The following is a 22,427-nucleotide window of genomic DNA, read 5'->3' on the forward strand; positions in this document are numbered from 1 at the left end:
GTTGGATAGAATAAGGTCGTACGTTTATTATACAAAATCAACAGATGAATGATAAAATCTGACGCAGAGCATCGTAGTTATCATATTTCCCGATGTATGTCTAAATATATATAATTGTCTAGCACTAAGCGCATATGATATTTTGAATATAGCACTATTGAGGAAGCGATATGATGCGAAATTCACACCCACTGTATTCATGTGTTATAATGAGCTATGATGCGCTGGAAACAATGCACACTCATTACAACCAACGCTTCATTTTGAATCACGCCACTGGCTACGAATCATACAGTAATACGTCCATTGCGGAACAGAAAAACTCCGCAAGTTATCAAAACAATACGTGGGTGACTAACTTAAGTCGGTTAAAGTTATAATAATTATATTGCAGCCAATTACTTGGCATTCTGGCTTTTGTTTGCAACGAGCTCACGTCTATTAAAGCGGCGAAACACGCTTTCATCCGTGGGAAAACTATTATCGCATAAACAAGGTTGAAATATGGCTGATATTATTGAAATAGCTTTGACGACAGCTAGAATAACCTTTGGATTAACCGCCGTGGGTGTCGGTGCTACTGCAATTGGAGTCGGGCTTAGTACAGCATTGATTCTGGCAGGTGCTGGCGCAGGTGCTTATGCTTTGTATAGAGTCTTCAATAGACAGCGCCAAGGATGATAGAACTAAAAGCGAAGTAAGTGCTTTTCGATTTATTGTATTCCCCCACCAACCTGCTTAGCATCCGGGGATACACACAGATGACCCACGATATTTGTAATTATTCCCCGGGCGATTGCTTCCTCATCAGCTCACGCGATTCGAAACCTATTTACGGTTCAATAACAAATGGCTGCAGGCGGACTATGTGGTCAGTGAGATCATCAGACGCGCCACCTTCTGGCATCATTTACGAGACGAACCCCACTTGGTCTTCACTTCCTCAAAAATTTACCATAAGCATCATTAATATATCGCAGCAGAGTTTCACGGGTATGTACGACAGCCTTCTCTTTTTAACTGAATTATAGTCGTTTTGATCAAAATTTTTACATATTTGAGAGAGAACGGAACATTCATTTTCGTTTATATATCATACCGTTAGGTGGTAGTCGATGAAAATTCAAAGCAACGGTTATGAGACGGTCTCTATCCAAACTTTGTAGTCTTGTTTTTGGGACATATAATCCAAAAAAGAAACACCAGAGAATCAGAAATACTGCAAACATCTTGTAATGTTGTAATTATTACAATCTAGTTCGAACCTGTGTATTTTGAGCAACACGTGTAGACCAAAACTAACTTTGTTTTTTCACTCTTTCTGAAGGCGTAGAAATACAAAATATTAAATTAAATTTACTACTTCTTGGCAATTATTTTTTTATTTAAGTGGAAATTTTGTACAAGATTTTATTTGCCCAAGAAGGTAATTCGAAAAATGGTTGGTGAATATGAAGTTACTAAAATACTTCACGATCTTTTGGAGTGCAATTGCTAAAATTCGATTCACACCCGTCGCCCTGGGATCATTTTCTCGCGCATGTTTTCTCTCATAACGAGGTCTCAAGTACTTAACCAAAAGGGAAATAGTCCTGATTGAAGACATGAAAATAACCACATGCGCTGGGACTACAACAGAGTTTTGTGTTAAAATCACAAATTTTTCTTTCAATAAATTGCTTTCTTTAATGTTCAAGATGATGGAGATCGTTCCACTCAGACTAGTAGTATAACAAACCCGACCAAGACCTCGACTAACACGGCCGCAATTGCATTAGGAACAGGTTTTGGAATCGTCAGCATCGCCTTGATTGTAGTACTTCTGAAGTAAGTGAGATTATTGGTATAGATATTGGTATTTTCTGATCTTATTATTTATATTTATTCTATAAATCTAACGTAGTATGAATAAAATAAATAAATATAATAAAATTTAGTTCGAAGTTTAAGCACATGATGTTCCATTGTCCGGGTATGATGTTAGCTGATCAAGTATACATTTCATCTATAATACAGATTAATAAATTCAGATCGCATTCAATAAATTACACTACGACGACAATTTCTTTTACGTAGAATCATCCTTACAACCAAATTCGAATTTAATAAACAATGGCGATGAGCTTTCAAATGGGAATTTGTTTACTTAAATAGACTCCAAACGGAAGTATTCTTACAAATATCAATAATACTTATGTTTGTATTTCAATCTATTTCTGATTTGAACATTTATCTGAAGAGTTTTAAATGACTTCCTTGTGTATGGATCTAAACTTTAAGAAATGTTTCAGAATAAATACAAATGATGCATCAAGTTTTCACCAATAGATATATTAAAGCAACATAATCGCATACTTGAATGCTAAAATAACAAAATCGATCAAAAATAATTATTCGAACATGCTAAGTCAGGGGTGTGCAAGAGGCGGCCCGCGGGCCACATCCGGGCCGCCAAGCCATTTGGTGTGGCCCTTGTAAAAATGCAGATTTTTTCCCATCAAGCACAAAATTATAATCTGACAGTTTATGTTTAAAAAGACACTTGTATGGATAAAAATACATAATGTTTATTTTTGTTCTTGTCACTGGGTTAAATTATTCGTCATTTTGCCCGGTGCCATCATAACTGCAATTTGTTGTGTTCGTTGAAAACTAATTTTTTTTCTGTTTAGCCTAGTTAGATGTCTGATAAGGTGTTTTATATGTCCCAACGACAAAAAATATTGCACACTCCTGAGCTAAGAGTTTATAGCAGTCAATATTAAAAGCAACAACAACAACTTAAATGAAATCACAAAACAGATATCTAGTACTGTGCTTTACTGTCAGCGTCCAAACGATCCTGTATAAAAGGGTGAGCCCAATAGGACAACTCCACAAATGATAGCGATAGCAGTCTTTAAAGATGTAGTAGATTTAGTGGTACGACGTCACCGAACGGAGAGGAATTTTTTAGGTCGTGTTTCGGGGCATTTTGGTTTGTATATGCTGTAATGTTACGAACATTTTTTAGTTCTTCATTATAACTACAATACTTATTTATGTATGATATATATAACACATATTACTACTTAAACTGTTCTGAAGATAGAGTGCAATTTTTGCATGGCACAACCTAAAGTTCCAATAAACATTTAATGACTGAAGCAGGTTTTATGCATGGTGAACAATGAAATATCAGAACGGGCGAATGGTGGAACTCAACAAAAAAGGGTTGTATGGGAAAAATCAAATTATAAACTTCTACATGTTGTATAATTGGTTCTCTACAATCTCTCGTTCCGCTTGGTCATTATTATTGCCCTTCTCGATGACGCTGTAGACGGCATCATTCACTTCCTGATTTCTAGTGCCATCGTGTGGCGTGCGACACTCGCGTGGTTGTTGCTTCATTTTGCAATATCTTAAAGTGAAATGTTTCAAGGAAACTACCAAAAAGACCGGGAATAAAAAGAAAACCAAGGCAGCAGCTAAGGTCAATAAAAAAGCAGGAGCCAAGAAGTGACTGGAAGCATCTGGCGCCCATCAACAGCCTAGACCTAAAAAAACGAATTAAACGACCCACGAATTAAAAAAAGGGTTGCGCATTGTTGTGACAGAAGATGGCAAATGAGGGCCTATTTTTTCCAAAATGGGCGGTGATATTTATATCACATTGCGATCTTTACAAGTAAATCGACGTTTTTTTTCCAAATTTGTCATCTTCGAGAAATTTACCATACTGATATAAAATAAGTTGCAGCATTTCAGCGCTCCGTTTCTTTGTTATCCAAGATTTCCCTTGCTCCGTTACGCTCCCAAATTGTGTGCTCACAATTTTTTCGTAAAATCTTGATTAATAATAATACATGGTGCCGTGTCATAACTTTGAATATTTCAATTTTTTATACAGGATGAAACCGGATCATATATATCGTGAATGGCAATATTTGTTACTTTTGATTTTAACATCCAGAACAGCCGGATTGTATTCGTCAGACTGAAACCAAATATGAATATATTTGCCTCTTAAAACAATGTATTTTTATGTATTTATATGTATATTGTATATTTAGTTGTTTTTCTCATATCGACATAGATTGCCTAGTCCAGTGATTCACAATAAATTTCGATATATTTCTTCTTTTGTCTATTCTGAATTTCTTCATTACTCCCTCACTATGCATGAAAACTATGTTTCCGCTATTTATCCAATCTTCGAAGATCGTTATTTAGTGTTACTCGCAACTGTGGATTTTGTATGGTTTGAAGTAGTTGATCTGTGCACATAAGTATGCATTACGATAATACTAAATACACTACACCGAATACAAAGTAATATTTCTGTATTTCTTCTCCAAAATCCGCCTTGGGGACTAATGGATCACCAGTCGGGAAAAAGTCAATATTCACATAATAATAGGAGAATAAAAATTATGTCGTGACAGGATATTATTTAAAATAGAAAATAATGTTATTGTATTTTTTTGTATTGCATATATTTAATTATTCGACTTGTATTTAGATAGATGACCTTGTCACTGACTACCTCATGACAAGAGAATAAAAACTATTTCGAAGTATAATATTACATATATATGTAATATTTAATGCTTTATTTATTTCTATATTGAAGATATTACATTTATTTTGAAATTGAAATCAAGCGATTATAAACTAAATAAAATCATTTGATGCAAAGCATTTTTTGCAATTAAAGTACCTCTGGTCTGCTTTAATATAGAAACCCACCCAGGACTAAGCGTATACGATATTTTGTATACAGCACAATAGAGGAAGCGCTATGACGCCAAATTCATACCTACCGTATTCACGAGCTGTGACGCATTGAAAATCACTCATGCTTATGACAGCTAATGTTTAATGACTTTCAATAAATACCCGACCGCCGTATTATGGACCTAATTTCAGTTTATGTGTAAAGCTGGCAAACTACAAATTCTTTGGATCAAAAGTTATGTCGATCATAAAACTTGACACGATTATTGATTAGTGGATATTTCAAATTATCTTTGAAATGCGTTTGGTTTTCTACATATTTGGAATAAGGTATCCAGGATGGATAGCGACTGTCATAATGGCGACTTCTTAATAATCAAGTGAGCAACATTCCAAACAGCGACTGTCATTATAGCGACCTCATTAAAACAGCGACTGTTATGATAGCGACTTTTACCTCGTGTTCACTAAGTTGAATTCACTGAGTCGAATTTCCTGGTCGGTCGTTGAAAGGTGACGCTATTTCGTGACACATTAATTTTAAGGTCGTTTGAAAGTTTGCCACGATAGATTTCATAACGTCAAGGAAAGGAAGTGACATGAAAGAGTGCGTGTGCGCGTGAGCCTTGGATTTAATAAAGGAATTGATGTCGCTGTTGTGGCAGTCGCTGTTTTAAACGAATCGCTGTCGTGTCGTCGCTCTGTTGACGGTCGCTGTTTTAATTCAATCGCTGTCGTGTAGTCGCTTTATTGACAGTCGCTATTTACAACCCGAGCCGTGGAATAATGAGTTCCGATTGCCTTTTGATCTGATACTTCTTGTAAAAAGCGAGCATTCATATGTAGGGGTATTACACAAACAATTTGCTTATTAAATATTACTGATTTCATTTTTTAATATTTAAGAAAAATTGCTAAATATTTTTAACAACAACACACAATGTTTGTCGGGTCTTCTTTCCTTCGTATTATTTTAATGCGCACATTACTAAAAAATTTTGATTCCTTAAATCCTAATTCTCTCTAACGAACGTTCTAGCATAATTGCACTTGTGTAAACGCTAGTTTTCACAATATTGAATTGGCTCAAAAATCTTAAAAAAATTTTCAAAAATAAAATTTGGAAAATACTGTTGTCGCCAAAAGAAAACAGAAATGTTAACAAAGGAGGCACAGCAAAAGAAACAAACCCGGAATTTACTCTCCTACATCAATTAAATTTACGAATATACCTAACAGCTGATAAAATGTGAATTAGATACGTTAACATGTGCGCCGTACCAAAGTTAATTAGTTCGTCGTATTGACAGGAATAGAGGTAAAAGAAATTGGATTGGATTCTCACATCTGATGAACAATTAAGGAGGCGTGTGTAATATACACATGAGTGATTATGCTATTACTAGTTGGGTTTGGTTATTATTGTTAGGCTAGGTCGACTAAAGTGGTTTGGTGAATATTTTTGTTATTATTATTTTTTTGAGGGGGGTGGAGGGATTGAAAAAGATGTATGATCAGAGCCTCATTTATTAGACCGAAATTTCTCCGGATCCATCTCGATGTTTTCCAACAGAAACTTTAATATGATATTGTTTGATTGCCTATACGTGTCGGATAGGAGAGAATAAAGCGGAAAGATCCAGAACAGTAGTTTCGGCAATTGTCATTTGTGCAAAATATAAATATCACATAATCTAAAATATTATACGTGTTATCAAATCGAGTGCTTATCAATGGAATCGGGGCTTTTGATACTACGATACAATACAATATACACAATACTGAATATGCAAATCCTTCAAAAGTGTTAAGGGGTATTTTTACAATATGTATATTAAATTATCTAAATTATAATAAAATAAATAAATAAAATCTAAATAATTAGATTTTGCAAGTAATGAAACAATGTTTACTTTTTCATTCCCGATATGTCCCAACTAATTGAAGGAACCGCATTTATATTGTGCAAACTTAATATGTCAGGTTTGGTGAAATAATAGTTTTTAATTTTAAAATGAAGTAAATATATGTCAAAATCAATTTTTTTTTAGATCAATTTGAGAATTTGTGTCGGATGCTCTTTCTGCGCAATTGCGTTAAAAGCTATGAGTGTGATGATTTATTTCATGAACGAATCGATCACGATTGATCACATCACAAATACTAATGTGATATATGCGTTTAGGTTTTATTAGTTTCGTTTTTCTTTGAAGAGGAGTCATCATAAAAAGTAAATTTGGGTGGCAAATAGAACAATGGCTTTGTGTCCTTTGTTCTTCCTATGCATTGAATAGTCACTAAAAAGAAAACAGCCCATATTTATATACACAATATGGAAGTTTTCTCTCAATCGACGGCAACAACAATACTCAAATGGGAAACGAAGGACACCTAATAATGCCAGCATTTGAACAATTGTCTGAACCGATCTATGTCAGCAAGTTTACAGGTTTTTCCAACTTGATAAAAATCTCTCAGTATCACTCGTCAGCATTAATGTGAATATCTAGGGCACCGGCACGCACACTTTCAACGATAATTACGCAAGTTTGCAGAAAAATGGAAGCTTTGAAAAGTCTCCAGGTTTCCGCAGTCCGTATTCGCCTCTTACTAGTCAGTCCCAGTCATGTGACACTCAAGCATCAATAGTTCGGAATATTCAGTTTCTTCCGGTGCGCCTCCAAACGATAAGGAGTCGCCAGTTTCAAGCACATTAAGTTTTTCCACCGCTTCGTACGAAAGTGCTTTCAGTCCTTCATCGTCACGAGCCATTCGTTTTTCATCAGGCTCTAGTAACTAGTGTCTAGTTCATCTCGACCACAACTAAGTTCATACAACTCGGAAATACTTCCCAAACCCTCAGTTCAAAGTTCACTCAGCTTTCATACCGTATCTATGGGAGATTATGATCTCTCGTCAAATGAGTCCGGTAGTCAACAATATCCGTCTGCTACAGAAAGCGGATAATTGACCTACGATGTATAGTTATAAAATCTAGATTACCATTACACCGACTAACTTTACCCTAAAACTTCTGGGCCTGATTTCAGGTTAATGTTTGAAATATCATTTTCATTTTATCCTTTTTTTCAATAGCGTTTTTTCATTTCACCCTGTAAAATATTGAAAACCTTCAAAGACTTTTCGCCAGCTCACATACTTACTCACATACTGTCAATATCTTTAAACAGCGAATAGGCCATGCGTTCATTTGAAATAATTTTAAAAAAATTGAAAAAGTGGGAATGACGTAGGGTCTTTATGTCCTAGAATCAGAATATGTCTTAGTCCGGTTCTGTTCGTTGGTATCGGTTAGTCTTAGTTTTAAAATACATTCCTTGGTACTCTTTTTTAAATGTTGGATTACTGTTACCGTTCACTCAATTCCTTGGAAGTCATTTCCGTAGTAGTTCGTTATTTAGCTATTGCGGCCCTATATTCATCTGTATTTGGTTTATTTTCTATTTAGCTTGAAAATATTTTCTCATATGATACATATTTCATGTTCGCTTACTAAATAGTATTTTTTGAAGGTTGTTGTGAATGTTTTTTAATTTTATTCTTGTCAAATAGAAATCTAATATATGATGTTATTGCGTAACTTTCTTTGCTCTTTACTGTATCGTATCACTTTGCTACAGAGGTGTGCAGCATATTTTATGGGTAGGCCATACAACCAACTTCTGACTCCGAATAGGTCACACACAAAATATATAGTTTTTCTATAAACACAACCAATAACGGTAAAACGGCACTGGGCAAAACGGCGAAAAATTTAACGCAACGACAAGAACAAAAATTAACATTATGTATTTTTACTCGTGTAAGGGTCTTTTTAAATAAAAATATCGGATCACAATTTTATGCTTGATGGGGAAAAATAGAGTATTGTAAGGGCCACGCTGAATGGCTAGACGGGGCCGGTTGTCTATGTCCATATATTTGAGCATCGCTCTCCTGTTTTCAAATATCTCTGTTTTACTATCATAAGCCAAGACTCAATTACAAACGTGAAATAGGACAAATGGACGAAGAACTTTCAAGATCCGCATTATGGCGATAGAGAGATATTAAATTTGCGTTAGATCAACATACGATTGGGACCGAACTCTCATGCTCTTGCCAGGAAATATGAAATCGAAGACAGGTAATTAAACCAGCTAGCTGATCTGAACCTTGGTTCTGTTTCAGTTGGCCATCCATTCCAGCATGACCAACCGGTCATTCATCAGGAATCGACTTAGACAGTGGGAAAGTTGTAACCAATCTTTGTTTATATAAACTACATTGCAACGACGATGACCCCGAAATGTTTATGATAAATATGAGAAGTTATTAAATATTTAAATGTATTTTGAAATTCAATACACACAGGTTAAACAAGATTCAATGCGGATATTATTCACGCTTGGTCCTAATAATTGTGGCACTTAAATTTCTCTCTCGTTCGAAAAATTAAAACTACCTTTGGATATTATTTGCGTCGGAAAAAAGGTAAGGTATATATGAAAATTCGAATACTAGAATTTTCGCTACCTAGGATCAAATCACATTGGAAGCATTCCCAGAATCAGCTTATACAGTTAACCCCATATCTAATAATGCCATACACTGTCGATTCTGTAATATCGTTGCCGACATTTCCAACTAATTGTAGTTGACATTTATTTTCCCATTTAATATATAAAGTGAAACAATAGAGCTCATCAAGTTAATAAACAAACTTGGAACCCCTTCTCAGATCTCTTGAACTTTTAAGGCGACTTTTATCAATTAAAGACTATATGAGACGTAATTGTAATTTATGAAGTATGGCATCTAAAAATTGCTGATACCTATCCGATATTGTAGTAGACATTAAGATATTATTTCTAACGGTAATGTAGACAGTGTTGGGTCCCTAAAACCTGCGTCTCTAATCAAGTCGAATCATAGGTCATTCATATCTCAAGTTTTACAGAAAATTTTAAATTTTGGGTTCCAAGTAAAGTTGAGTCGCTTCTGCTTCGAAGTCATAAGTCAAGTCCAAGTTCATTTTAGTTAAATCAATATACATGCCCAGCAGAACCATAAATTGAACTACGATTCTTGATAATATATTTTGTTTAGAAACTTGGAGGAAAAAAATGAATATTGCACTTAATTAGGCCATCCTGCAAAGCCTAAAAATACAGAATACTTTCAAAATACAATGTACCCTAACACAAAGCTCTCTCGAATATGGCCGTCAAAGTTGTACCCAAAATATTACCATTGAGCATGTGGTGAATAGACGTTAATTTGAAAGACCAGTGATACATACAAGCAGGGCAATAACTATGTACGTTATCGTCGATATTTTTCACAGCATTGCTTTTAACGATTTATACTTTGTGGGCTCGATTAAAACGCAATTCAAACTTTATTTACAAAAATGTTATTTACTCACCACCAATCACAAAAGATTTAGAACTTTACAGCTTTCGAAAAACGAAATTTAGAACAATTATTCAACACTTTACTGCAATATTTAAATTCAATTCATACACAAAGCATTATGAAACTGTATTTGCAGCATTGTTGTTACTTATCGATCTTAAGATCGGTAAGTATATTGATAGGTATTTGTATGTATGTCTGTCTGTCTGTGTGTGTGTGTGTCTGTTAGATGCACGCGATATCTCACGAAAGCGGGATTGAATCTGCTCCAGATTTTGCATGTGCATTCATCTTATCTCGGACCAGAATCCTATTGATTTTGGGCGAATTATGTCGTATAATTAGCGAGTTATCAATCAATTATTGATATAGTGATCTAGATTTTTGTAAAGCGAGAGAATTTTGAAACCCGCCGAGTGTGTGTGTGCGATGCGCAGTGCGCAAGTTACAAGAGCGGATGAATCGAAACTGCAGTTTCTGTTTTGGGGGATCCCCTAACTATCGATCGATAAGTCTTCGGTTTCCAACCGATATTCTCGTTTGCAATGTCGGTGCCTTTTTAAAAATTGAAACCCATTATTGAATGCAAGATTATGAAGTAACGAGACGTATAGTACATGGGATAGAACAACCCAAATTTTTAGAAAAGGATATAATAGGACAAAACACCTAAGCACGAATTTATATTAGTAAACATGAAGTAGGAGACAACAAGTGAGACTTACACAGAAGGTTTCGCAATCTTGAAGCTAGCTCTGGTTTTAGGAATCATATTTATAATCTCTTTTGAATTTAGCCAATGGGATAAATGTGACAGTCAGGTATCAGCTATATCAAGCGTCTTCTATTTAAATCTGTTCGCATCGATGTAAGATTTAGATCAGCAGTTCTTAACTGCGCGTCACACGTGAGGGACGTAGACAATATTTTTGAAGTGGCGTAAACCTAATTAAAAATAAAAATAAATTTGATCTTGTCCGCCATATTTTTGATATTTACATTTCTCTATTGCTCAGAGATTGCGATTCCATCCACGTATTTCTAACGTGTCTTTTGAATAAATCATACTTTCGCTTTATTACCTGTTATTTGTAGCTAATTTGCATGTCTAGTTATTTTTGAGGTAGGGCGCGAGACTTGAAAATTCCAAAAAGGGGGCGCGGCCTAGAAAGTTGAGAACAACTGATTTAGACTGTTCATATTGCAACTGTCAGAGTCAGATTGCAGTGAATGGTGGACACATCTTGGAATTCACTTTGAACTATGAATTCATGTGATATGGTAGCAAGCCCAATAAAGTGACCCGAATTTTATTTAGTATCTGAGATGATATATTACAATGTATGTGGAAGGAATAAAAGTAGGATTTTCGACTCAAACTAACAATTATCAAGATCGAGGTAACTTTTTTGCGAAACAGTATTTGCTTCCATTTAATGTTATTGTTTATTTTCTTCTCATTTTTGCAATTAACGAGCCAGTCACGTGAATAACTTATTGTATGCACTAAGTCTGATTTTGTTGTAAATAAATACTCATCTTCAAGATATCAAGTGAATCATAGCAAAAACTGGTGTGAGAGAACAGATAAACAAAATGGGTAAGTAATATTACATCTTTTGCTGCAAATGTTATGCATAACATTCAGAATGTTTATAAAAATTTGAGTTTATTCTTGTGCTATCATTAGTACAAACACTTTACGAACTGTACTCTTACTCTTAATGACCAAAGGTCATTTTCAACCAATCGTCATGCTCAAAAAGCCGACAACAGCGGTCAGACGATACGAAGTGGTAACGCTTCTAGGAGTTATCGCTCGCAGATAGAAAGAAGTAGAAAACCATTGCCTACTACTTAATCCTCAGGTGTTGTTGCTGCAAATATTCAAAGCATCCGATTTGTCAAAATAGAAATTGAAGCGGCATCTCGGGGTAACGTTACCCGCTACTCAGAAACTGAATTAATCTGTTCTATCACCGCAAACTTTGAATAAATGGAAAATAATCAAAAGACTGCACATTCGATTAACTATGTACAATTCCTAAAATACTCTATTTTTCCTTGACACAAGAGCATTCATCGTTTATATCGTTAATCCACAAGAGGGTATGATTCCATTTTTCCTTTCATTTATAATATCAATATGCATACATAAAATACATATTAGTAATAATGAGTTTCGATGGACTTTTTGTTTGTTACGACGTAGTGAAAGTAGTGGAACTGTCAATTTCTCAGCTAAAAACTGAATTTGAATATATTTTGATGTGATACAATGTCAAAATTTGCTAAATATTTGTGGCAATACCGCGCACCACTTTTACCACCAACTGTTTGAATAGACCAAAGATTTATGGGAAATTTACGTTCTTGCAAATCTCGTTCTTGTAGAATTATATACTTGCAAATGCACATTTCTGCAATAAGACCGTTCTTGCAAAATTGGATTCTTGCTCATGACCGTTATGGCATAATCAACATGTTCAAAATAAAAACTTGATTTTAGAAAATTCAGTCCCCGCAAAAAAAAAATGTCACTAAAAGAATCCCAGTGCAATATATGAACCCGGAATCCATTCTTTTATATCGGTTAAATTTACGAATATACGTAACAGCTGATGTAATGTGAATTTGATACATCAACATGTGCGCCGTACTAGCTAATTAGTTAGTCGTATTGAGAGGAATAAAGGTAAAAGAGATTCGATTCTCACATCTGACTAACAATTAAAAGGGGCGTGTATGACATACACATGAGTGCTTCTGTTATTACTAGTATCAGCAAATTGTTGGGTTTGGTCGACTTATGTGGTTTGGCTATAAACATATCGATTTGATCATAAACAGTTTAAGAAATCAATTGGAGACGCTCCAGAAGTGTGTGTACCAATATGGGGGTAACTAATTTTGTTCGCCTATATCACATAAATTTGTGTTAGGAGACTGAAACAGGGAATATATTCACTCGGCTAACACAAACAGTCCCCGAACTTGTAATATAACTGAAATAGGAAAAATCGGAATAAAAAACTGGGCCTTAACCTGATACACACACACTATGGAAGTATCCAACTGGGGTAGAGGGCTTTCAGTGGTTTCAAACAAGGCGGTCTGAAAAATTTCGATTTTATTTTGAAGCTGTATTAGTGTGATACATAATAATGAAATAGCTGTCTGCAAGGATGCAAATAAACCTTTATTGCCTTATGATATAACAAGAATTCTTTCTGCTCCTGAGGAGATTTCTTGAAAAAACTGACAGCTAAGTAATGTTCGAATAGTACTTCTAAGAAAACTTATTTTATAATTAGTGTTTAATTCACAAGGTGGCCCCTCCCAATCCCCCACGAGTTTTAAGAAAATGAAGAAAGTTCAACAAACTCTATGCACAAAAGTTCTAGTAATGTGGAAGATATATTCTCTCCAGAATATATTCCAAATAGCCTGGATACCGTTTTTTGTGGTTTGTTAGAGATGTGTGATCAGACCCTCATGCCAGAGTACATAAAAATTCCCTTTACTCTAACTTAAGAATAAATATGAGCAAATAAAGCGGGGTGATCCAGAGCAGGAGTATCGGCAATTGTCTTTTGTCCAAAATATTGATATGACACAATCTAAATATGATACGTGTTATTAAGTTGAGTGCATATAAATAGAATCGGGGCTTTTGATAAAGCAGAACAATACAATACACACAATAATGGGCAGTCAAATCTTTTAAAAGTGTTTAGGGGTATTTTTTACGGCGCTCCAGAAGTATGTATACCAATATGGAGGTAACTAATTTTGTTCGTATACTTTACATCAAGTTGTGTAAAGGGACTGAAGCCTATGGACACAGGGTATATTCACTTGGTTTAGACACACAGTCCCCCGAATTCGTAACAGAACTAAACTAAGGAAAATCGGAATAAAATTATGGTCTAACCCTAACCTGGTACTCATACTACGAGAGTAGTACGTTTTTCTCTACGTTTTTCTCTTTTTATTAGCACGCGCCAATTTAAAAAAATGTTTGCTTGGTGTTTCATTTACAGGGTTACCGCCGAAATATTTACTCCATGTATATTTTATTGTTTCATTAATTCAGAATATCACGACTTTGTAGGTGGAGAAGGAGTGTTTATTTTTTGATATAGTATCCAATTGGACGTACTACATTAATATTGGTTAAACTCTATGATAGGTATGTCGGTCACTGGGATTATTTTGCGCTTGTGATTAATGTTTACTTAATTTGATGTGGAGGACCCCATGTGGTGTGTTCTTTCAGCTATGTAAAATTGTTCCTACCGTATTGATACGAATACTATTTTGTTTATCTACTTCAAAATTTGATTCCATACCGTGATAATTTATATTGACCTTATAAACATGATTTTTGGGCTTGTCATACTTGTGTTTGACTTTCGCGAATCGTTACCAGTGGCATATCCACGCGAAATGGCGCACATGACGAATTTTGAAAATGCGCCTCCTCAATTATTGACTGACAATTTTTAACAACTGTTGTAAAATAGTTAAATAGATAAATGGTACCTTACTATTTGAGTAAAAATTACGACTTTCAATTAATTTGATTTTGAAATCATTTCATTGAAACATTTCGAGATTTTCGCCTTTTTTGCGCTCCTATACAAACGGCGTACAAGGCGCGGGCCATGACTGCCGTACCCTCGATACAGATCGTAACTATGTAATTAAAACATCTGTGGATTTAAACAAATATTAACAAGGTGAGATCGGAGATGCCCAGCCCAGTATTGTTGTTTTCAAACAGAGTTCCCCGAACCTAGTGTTCTGGCAATACAGCCCGGGTACATTCACATATTTTTAATAATATGTACTTTATTTAAATATAATCAAATATCTATTAGGTTTGCCCCTATTACTTATCCTTCTACACTTTAAATGTCATTTTGTTTCAGCAGTATTAGGTTTGCTTTCACTGAATTTCATATATAAAATATATATATATATTGTTAATAGTATATAAAACACGCCTTACATCTATACAATTATGGCACATGGGTTCCACGAGCCTCTATTTATTATTGGTGATCCATTCCACCAAAAAGGTTAAATTCCCTTGAGGTAGAGTAACAAATTTTATGATTTCCTATTTATTTATGGGTTACATTAGGAGGAAAGTCAATGGTAACTCCAAATGACCCTATGACCGTCCGCCAGGGGGTTTGTGTAAACTAGCATATCGGGTTTCTTTGACTTCGATATTAAGTTATTATATCCCATTGAATCGTGCTCACAAAAGACGTCAATACAAATATGACATCATTTAGGTCGATTGTACGGCATTCCCCTTTGTTAAAAAACCGAGACTCAGACGTTACAGCCTTCCTCACGCCCGTTATTGGTAATTTGCGACAAGACTGCAAACATTCACACAGTCTCGAGAGGCACGCTCGAATATCGAGAAATGAGTTCCGTATTAACAAGCCCTTTATGGGTCCACGCGCACGGTTGCTAATGAATCTTAAAACCCTTAAACAATCATGGCATACGTGACCTGGCTTGGGTCACAGTACTATATGTCTAAATATTCGTACAATGCATGGTGTGTACTTGAGTTACAGCACAGTCATTTTTGCTTCGAGAAATAATTCAATTTATGCAATATATGGTATTTGTTAAATACTAACTGAATAGATAATTATAATAAATTAGGGTCAGTGACCTTGTGACTTCACAAGTTTCAGATTGTACTGCCCTTTGTTTCACAAATCTTTTTCATCCCGCGTTCCGGAAAAACTTTCGGTAAGCAGACATAGCAGGGTTCTATAGTAGTATGTAGAGAGGCTCTACGTCTTTTGTCAAGTAATAAATATATTTATAAGTGCAAAGCCTACTCTTGGGCCACCATGTAGTTTACCTAATTCAATACATTTTAGGGGTCTGGGGTTATGTGCTTTGAAAACAATAATATAGTTAAATTCATGCACTAGTTCAATGAGCACAAAAACAAATTCATAATATAATTTGAAAAAAAGAAAAAAAAAAAAAACTTGAAGAATTCTTTACCCAATCTTTTAACGCGGTGCATTCAGAAGAATATATAAACCAGCGTTATTAAATAAATATTTTAATACTCCGTTTTGTTTAAAAAATTCCTTAGGCTTTCCTATTAGCATGGGCTATTATCACATTATTGACCATTTGATTAATTATTGTAAGTTTGTTTTTAACGCCTTGTTTGGATTGAGAAAGATAACAAAACTTCACCTAAAGGAGAAAAGTTGTTTAAAATTTGAAACATTGAGCGTGTAAAATAATAATAATACTGGAAATATAAAAGAAAGAACCCGAAAATATCCTGAAAAAATGTTACCCTTTCAACAAAGGTATTATTTTATAAAATGGGTATTCTTCCCAAATCACATTTGAAACTTTCTGACAGTTGCAATCTGGAATACCACCAAGCTCTTATGAAAGTAAAGTTCGTCGAATAGCTCGAATTTTGACGAGTGTGAAACATTTGCCCTATTTTTTTGTTTACATGAATCAGACGAAAATTAAGTACCAACTAAAGACTTTTTGCCGATTGTATATCCGCATATGATAAATAATGCGGGAGGACGGTCTGGGATTTTCGAATCGGGTTTCAACATTTTGTTGGTGACGTGGTTATTTTGTTGCTTAACTTATTTAAAGTTTATATAAGTGTATGTATTATGGATTAAAATAAACATTTTTAGTTTAGTTACAGCAGAGATATGACCTTATAAAACCCATTTGCAGATCTGATTTGGAGAAAACGCTCAAAATCTCACCGGGGAAATTCTCTCAAACAAATGTTTTTTTGAAAAAAAAATTAAGCAAATAGTTTTAAGAAATTATGAATGTGAAGATACATAATTACTAACAAATATTAGTATCATTTTCGCAATTTCAATTACGGTGGGCCATAATGACACGAAATTATAAAACATCGCGTAAAACTAAATAAAACTTTATCTTTGAACCTTTGAAACAATTCACCAATTCTTGTTTGATAATAAAATAAAAGTCAATTTGAATTACATGTTGATAGCGCGCAAATACGAGTTAAACTTTCACCTCTTTTTAACTCACGTGTAACTTGAGTTTGTTATGTCAATATTGTTCGAGTCTGCGCTCGACCGATGAAATCTCTTCTGCAAACTCGTATTGTAGAAAAGAGTTCGTAGCTCGAGCGATGAACAGTCGAAATGGGTTGTTATGTACATACCGAAATTTCAGGCAATAATTGATAATTAACTACGATATGTATATTGTATTCTGAAATATCTCAAAATTACAGGCGGAGCAATTTATTTATTCTACTAGAACCCTAATGTAATTTAACATGTGTTTTGCATAACCATTTATCGAGGTCTGGGATTTTGATAGTTGTCTAGTAAAGCCAATTTTCGCGTTCTGGAAATGCGTGATGTGTATGTGTGAGCATATGCCCTCATTTCGAATGACGTATAACTTCATATAAATATTACATATTTTTTAAGCGCGCGAAATGAAGAACTAATGCGCGCCCGATTTAACCTCAGCGAAGCGATTCTACTTTCTTTGCTTACTCAGTACGGTTTGCTATACACTGTTATTTCTTCGTGGTTAGGGTTACTTGCTTACTCGGTCCGCACTGGCAGCGCTGGGGAATTACTTTAAGGTAAAATTTGCCGCTTTGAGTGAGTCCCATTAGTGAGTAAAGTTACAATAAAAGCGGCGGGAGTTTGAAATTACCTAAAATTTTTTGCTTAGTAAAGATTAGTTTCTCAGCCAACAATTAACACTATTATTAGAATAGAAAGGAAGGCAATATGATAGAGGGAGTAAAAATTGCGGGCGAACTAAATCTAGTCAGCTGACAAAATATAATTAAACCGGTAAAGGCTGTTATACAGCTGATGGGAATAGAAATGGATCGGATGGGAATAGAAAAGGATTTTCATATTTACCAAGGATTCGAGGAAAGCCGTTAAAGACGACTTAATCCTATGGAATACTCATGGATTCTCGTCCAGATATCAGTCCATGTCGTGTATGGTTCCAGAAGCATAAATTTGATGATCGAGGAAACGTAACCGATAAGCAGTAGCAACGGTTACTTCAACCACCTACGGCATTGAGGAGTCCATCAATCCCCCCCACCTATAATTATTCCACTCTAGTTCAAACCCACGCATGTCTGCGAGGTAAAGCATTTTCCTAAAACCTCAGCACCGTGTGGCAACCGAGCCATTACAACACTCGTAACTTTGTCACAGTCTCGTACGTGCAGATAACGTACTCCACGTAACGTAAAATTCTATGTAGATAAAACATAGGCAGTTTCTCGAAACCGTACTTCGAGATAATTTTGCGAAACTCGCTGAAGTGACCAAGCTCTCAATTAGGGGATTGTTATTCACGTTGTAAACTTTACACTGTAATCTGATGATCTCTATTGGTCTTGGTAAACATTACCTTTGGGATTTCCAGTCCTACCCTTTAGTGCAACGATTTAGAATGGTATAGAAGTATGAGTCGTTGCATAAACATATTCAAAATTGGAGTTGCTTTCGAAATTTAGAAAAAGTTGCTTTGAAATAGGAGGTCCTCAACAAATATCGGTAGATGTCAGAGCTCCTTGCTTGCACAGTGCCTTTTTGGAGCGAGAGGCGTGTGGCGCTGTATGAAAACATTTAAAGTGTTCAGATCTGAGTTATTTAATACAAATTTGGGTACTCCCGTAGTATGTGAACCAAGATGGCGGACACCGGAACGTCGTATGTGTACCAGGTAAGGGCCATAGGCCATAATTTTAGGTACAAATACTAGGGGAGTCAAACTAGGGGAGAAATGCAATTCGTTTGCAACCTTTTAAAAAATAAAACAAAGAGCTTTTGTTTCATTCCTGTTCAGCAATGCAATCAAAATTAACTTTGCCTCAGAAATCAATCAGAATTGAGTTTCATGATTGAATAGTGTTACGCGATTAAAATATTGTTTATTAAATTTTAATATCAGATAATTCAAAACGTAAATATTGTGTAAACGGTCATTAAAAATAGTCGTACTCCCGTAGTGTGTGTATCAGGTTAGGGTCAGGCCATTCCTATTTTCCCTTTTTTAGTTCTATAACGAGTTTGGGGACCATCTGTGTTAGCCAAGTGAATATACCCGTCGGTTAGTCGGCGAACAAAATTAGTTACTTTCATATTGGTACACATATTTCTGGAGCGCCAAAATAGTCATATTGAAGAAATTGATTCGCAATCTAGCTTTAACAACTTGCGAAGACGACAAGCTGTAAAAAAATAGATGTTATATGTTCTATTCATGCCCATTGAATATGTACAATCAACATAATTTGATACGCAAGCAGCTCCCTATCATAATTTGAAGTACGCTTTTATTGAGTAGAGCAATCGCTTAGAATACTTGACATTGACACAACAGTCATATGAAGATTTTACTAGGGGTTTTTGAAAGATACTAGTAATGATATTACAATTCATAAAAATAGGAAAAAGTTAGGAAAGCGTATATAAAAATGTGGGCCTGCTCAACATTTGAATTATCTCATATCACTTCGTCTTCTACAAAGGTATTTATGATTGGGGATGGTTGTTTGATACTAATGGTCATTTGAATCAGACGAGGATACATTCGGTTGATATTAGTTAGACAGGTTTGATTTTAACGACAGCTTCACACGACGTGTACAGCCAGCCAAGTTTTACTTTGTATTTGGTATCGTTGCATTAATATTATTTGGTTATTTAATCCTATTGTAAGGCATATTTATGGACACATTATAATCTATTTAAAATGCCATGAACTTGCGCTTAACATCAGCTTCCATTAAAGATTTAACAAATAACGGAAGCTGAGTTTTTATGCATAGTGGAATAAATATTGACAAAATAGGCAAAGGAAGTCATTTATCGAAAATTGTTGGAGACCACTGTTTTGATCTATTATGAGTTGAACTATATCTTCCGACTTTAACGTGAGTGGTTAGTTAGTTTATTTTAGAGAGACTGTTGTCTATTTGTTTGAGATTCCTTCAAAAAATTTCTAAACCTTGGATGAGGCAATTGAAGTCAAATTTCGAATCTAATAATAAATACTTTGTAACAACCTACAAGCTTCAAATAGAAATTTGAATGACCTCATCCAAATAAGCTCTTGGTCTACCAGCGAGCTTTTGGTGCATTATACTTCTCTGTAGTTCTCTCATTATACTTCGTTATACATACTGTAGGATGTTTCATGTCGTAATGAGTTCAACAATAAATTAGATTGACTTACTTGAATGACTTTAGGCCGTTTTCTATTCACTTGGGAATTCCTTACTAAATTTTTAAAGCTAGGATGAGGAACTGAATGAGTGATTTTAAAATCAATATTAAATATTTTGTAATTATTGTTATATTAACAATCTTTCAGAACTTTACTTTGTGGAATTTTTTACAAAACTAAAGATATTTACACGAAACTCGAAAAATGACCCGATTCGCTTCGCATGAATTCCTCATTTGCCCCTAGTTTCTATACCTTAAAAAGGGCCCATACATATCTATTTCTGTTATAAAAGGAACTCTAAACATGTCATATTTGGATATGGATGACGTATCGGAAAATAGCGCGAGAAATCGCTCAGGTGTAAATTCCCCATAGATGCACTAGTAAAATTATGCTGCAAGACATGCTCAAAGAATAATTGCTTTCATTTGTCAAGAGTTTTAAAGTTTCAAAACAAATGTCACGCGATGGACTACCAGCTTCCACAGCAGAGCACGTAGCCGTTTAAAATCTTTAATTTGATTTTGGTTACTTGTGTTCACCAGAGATCCAATAGGATGTAATTCAAGTATGCGTAAATTGCCGATTATAATTGAAATTGTGTGGAAAATTGGTAGAGAAAGTTATAAAGTTCAATATGTATATGAGATATAGTCTAGAGTCTAGACTCTAGCTCACATTATAATGAAAAAATACTTCTGGCATAGTCAGAACAGATGGTTATATTATAGTTCTTATGCATGCGAATTGGAGCCTAGATTTGAGATGAAATACAATTTAACGTCGAACTTGATCAACCAACCCTGACTGAGTGACCCAAAATTAGCTTTGGAAATATCATTGTGCTCTAAGACTAAAATAACTACGAAGCCTATAAGAAATCAACTTTTCCGCATATGCGACGGCCTGAGGTATGGCAGTATAAAAATAGTCATCGGGGTTTTCGATATTCTTGGGATGATGCTAAGGAGAAAAGAAAGTTACACACTAGATATTTAAAAACGTTGATCTAAATCCCTGATACATTAGTTGTTAAAAAAGGACGTATTTCTGAAGGATGTCGATGAAGTTTCACTACATTGATATCCAATACTTTCAATGCGCCCATTGGTAATGCGTATTAGTTGACGCTATTTAATTTTATCTTTGTTGTATGGTTAAGCCTATAAATAGTCTCTCGAAAATGGCACCATATCAGTGTTAGCACAAATCCATTCAATATCGTTTCTTGTTAATTGAATGCTAAGGCTTTGAGCAAGTGTGTATATATATAAAAACTATAGCAAACGTAAAAGTCGGCAAAACCAAATTATTTTCATATATTGGTCAATTGGAATAAAATCAAATTAAATCTCTTTTCCTATACTTTGACTTTCTAGTTAATGTTTTGGATTTTTGATCGCATACAAATAAAAATCTAATGTATAACTAGCGCGTAATCTGACCTCAGTAAGGTGATTTCACTCTCTCTTTGCTTTACATAATCAACAGAGCGAATCTTAGTTAAGCGCTATGCTGCGAGTGCTTTGTTTAGTAGTGACGGACTTCTTGGCTTGCCTGCCGCGCTGGGGAATTACTGGGGGTGCTACTGGTTGGGTAATGTAAGTGCTTGAGTCGTAAAAGAGCGGGATTTTGAAATTATTTAAAGTTGAATCACAGAACCGATTACGTATGCTACAGAATTTATCATAGTGAGTTTCATTAGAGAATAGAAATAGCAGGATTGTAATTTCTCAACAGTATAATGCAGCGATTTACAGTTTGATCCAAAAAACAGAAGCCATAAATTCCTTAATTCCATTTTGAAAAATGAGAATAAAATTGGTTAATTTAGTTTGCGTGTGAATGATCTGTTTGTGTATGATTATACCCAAAAGTGAGTAATGAACAATTTTGCGTATAACGAATGCAAGTTTAATACCAACGTCGATGAGGTCGCTTGGAACATATTCTAATCTAGAGAATAAATAACTTTCGAGCAAAATGTCGTAGGTTCCTGAAAC

At 34.9% G+C, this 22,427-nt stretch overlaps 2 long non-coding RNA genes across 2 annotated transcripts; both read left to right on the forward strand.

Moving 5' to 3' along the window:
• Positions 1 to 299: 299 nt before the first annotated feature.
• Positions 300 to 4,701, forward strand: LOC144430636 (uncharacterized). Its single transcript, XR_013479641.1, has 2 exons — positions 300 to 697; positions 3,893 to 4,701. It is a non-coding gene; the product is annotated as an uncharacterized LOC144430636 (long non-coding RNA).
• Positions 784 to 2,822, forward strand: LOC144430637 (uncharacterized). Its single transcript, XR_013479642.1, has 2 exons — positions 784 to 993; positions 1,698 to 2,822. It is a non-coding gene; the product is annotated as an uncharacterized LOC144430637 (long non-coding RNA).
• Positions 4,702 to 22,427: the final 17,726 nt, after the last annotated feature.

The sequence above is a fragment of the Styela clava genome, chromosome 12 (assembly GCF_964204865.1).
Source record: "Styela clava chromosome 12, kaStyClav1.hap1.2, whole genome shotgun sequence".
Lineage (NCBI taxonomy): Eukaryota > Metazoa > Chordata > Ascidiacea > Stolidobranchia > Styelidae > Styela > Styela clava.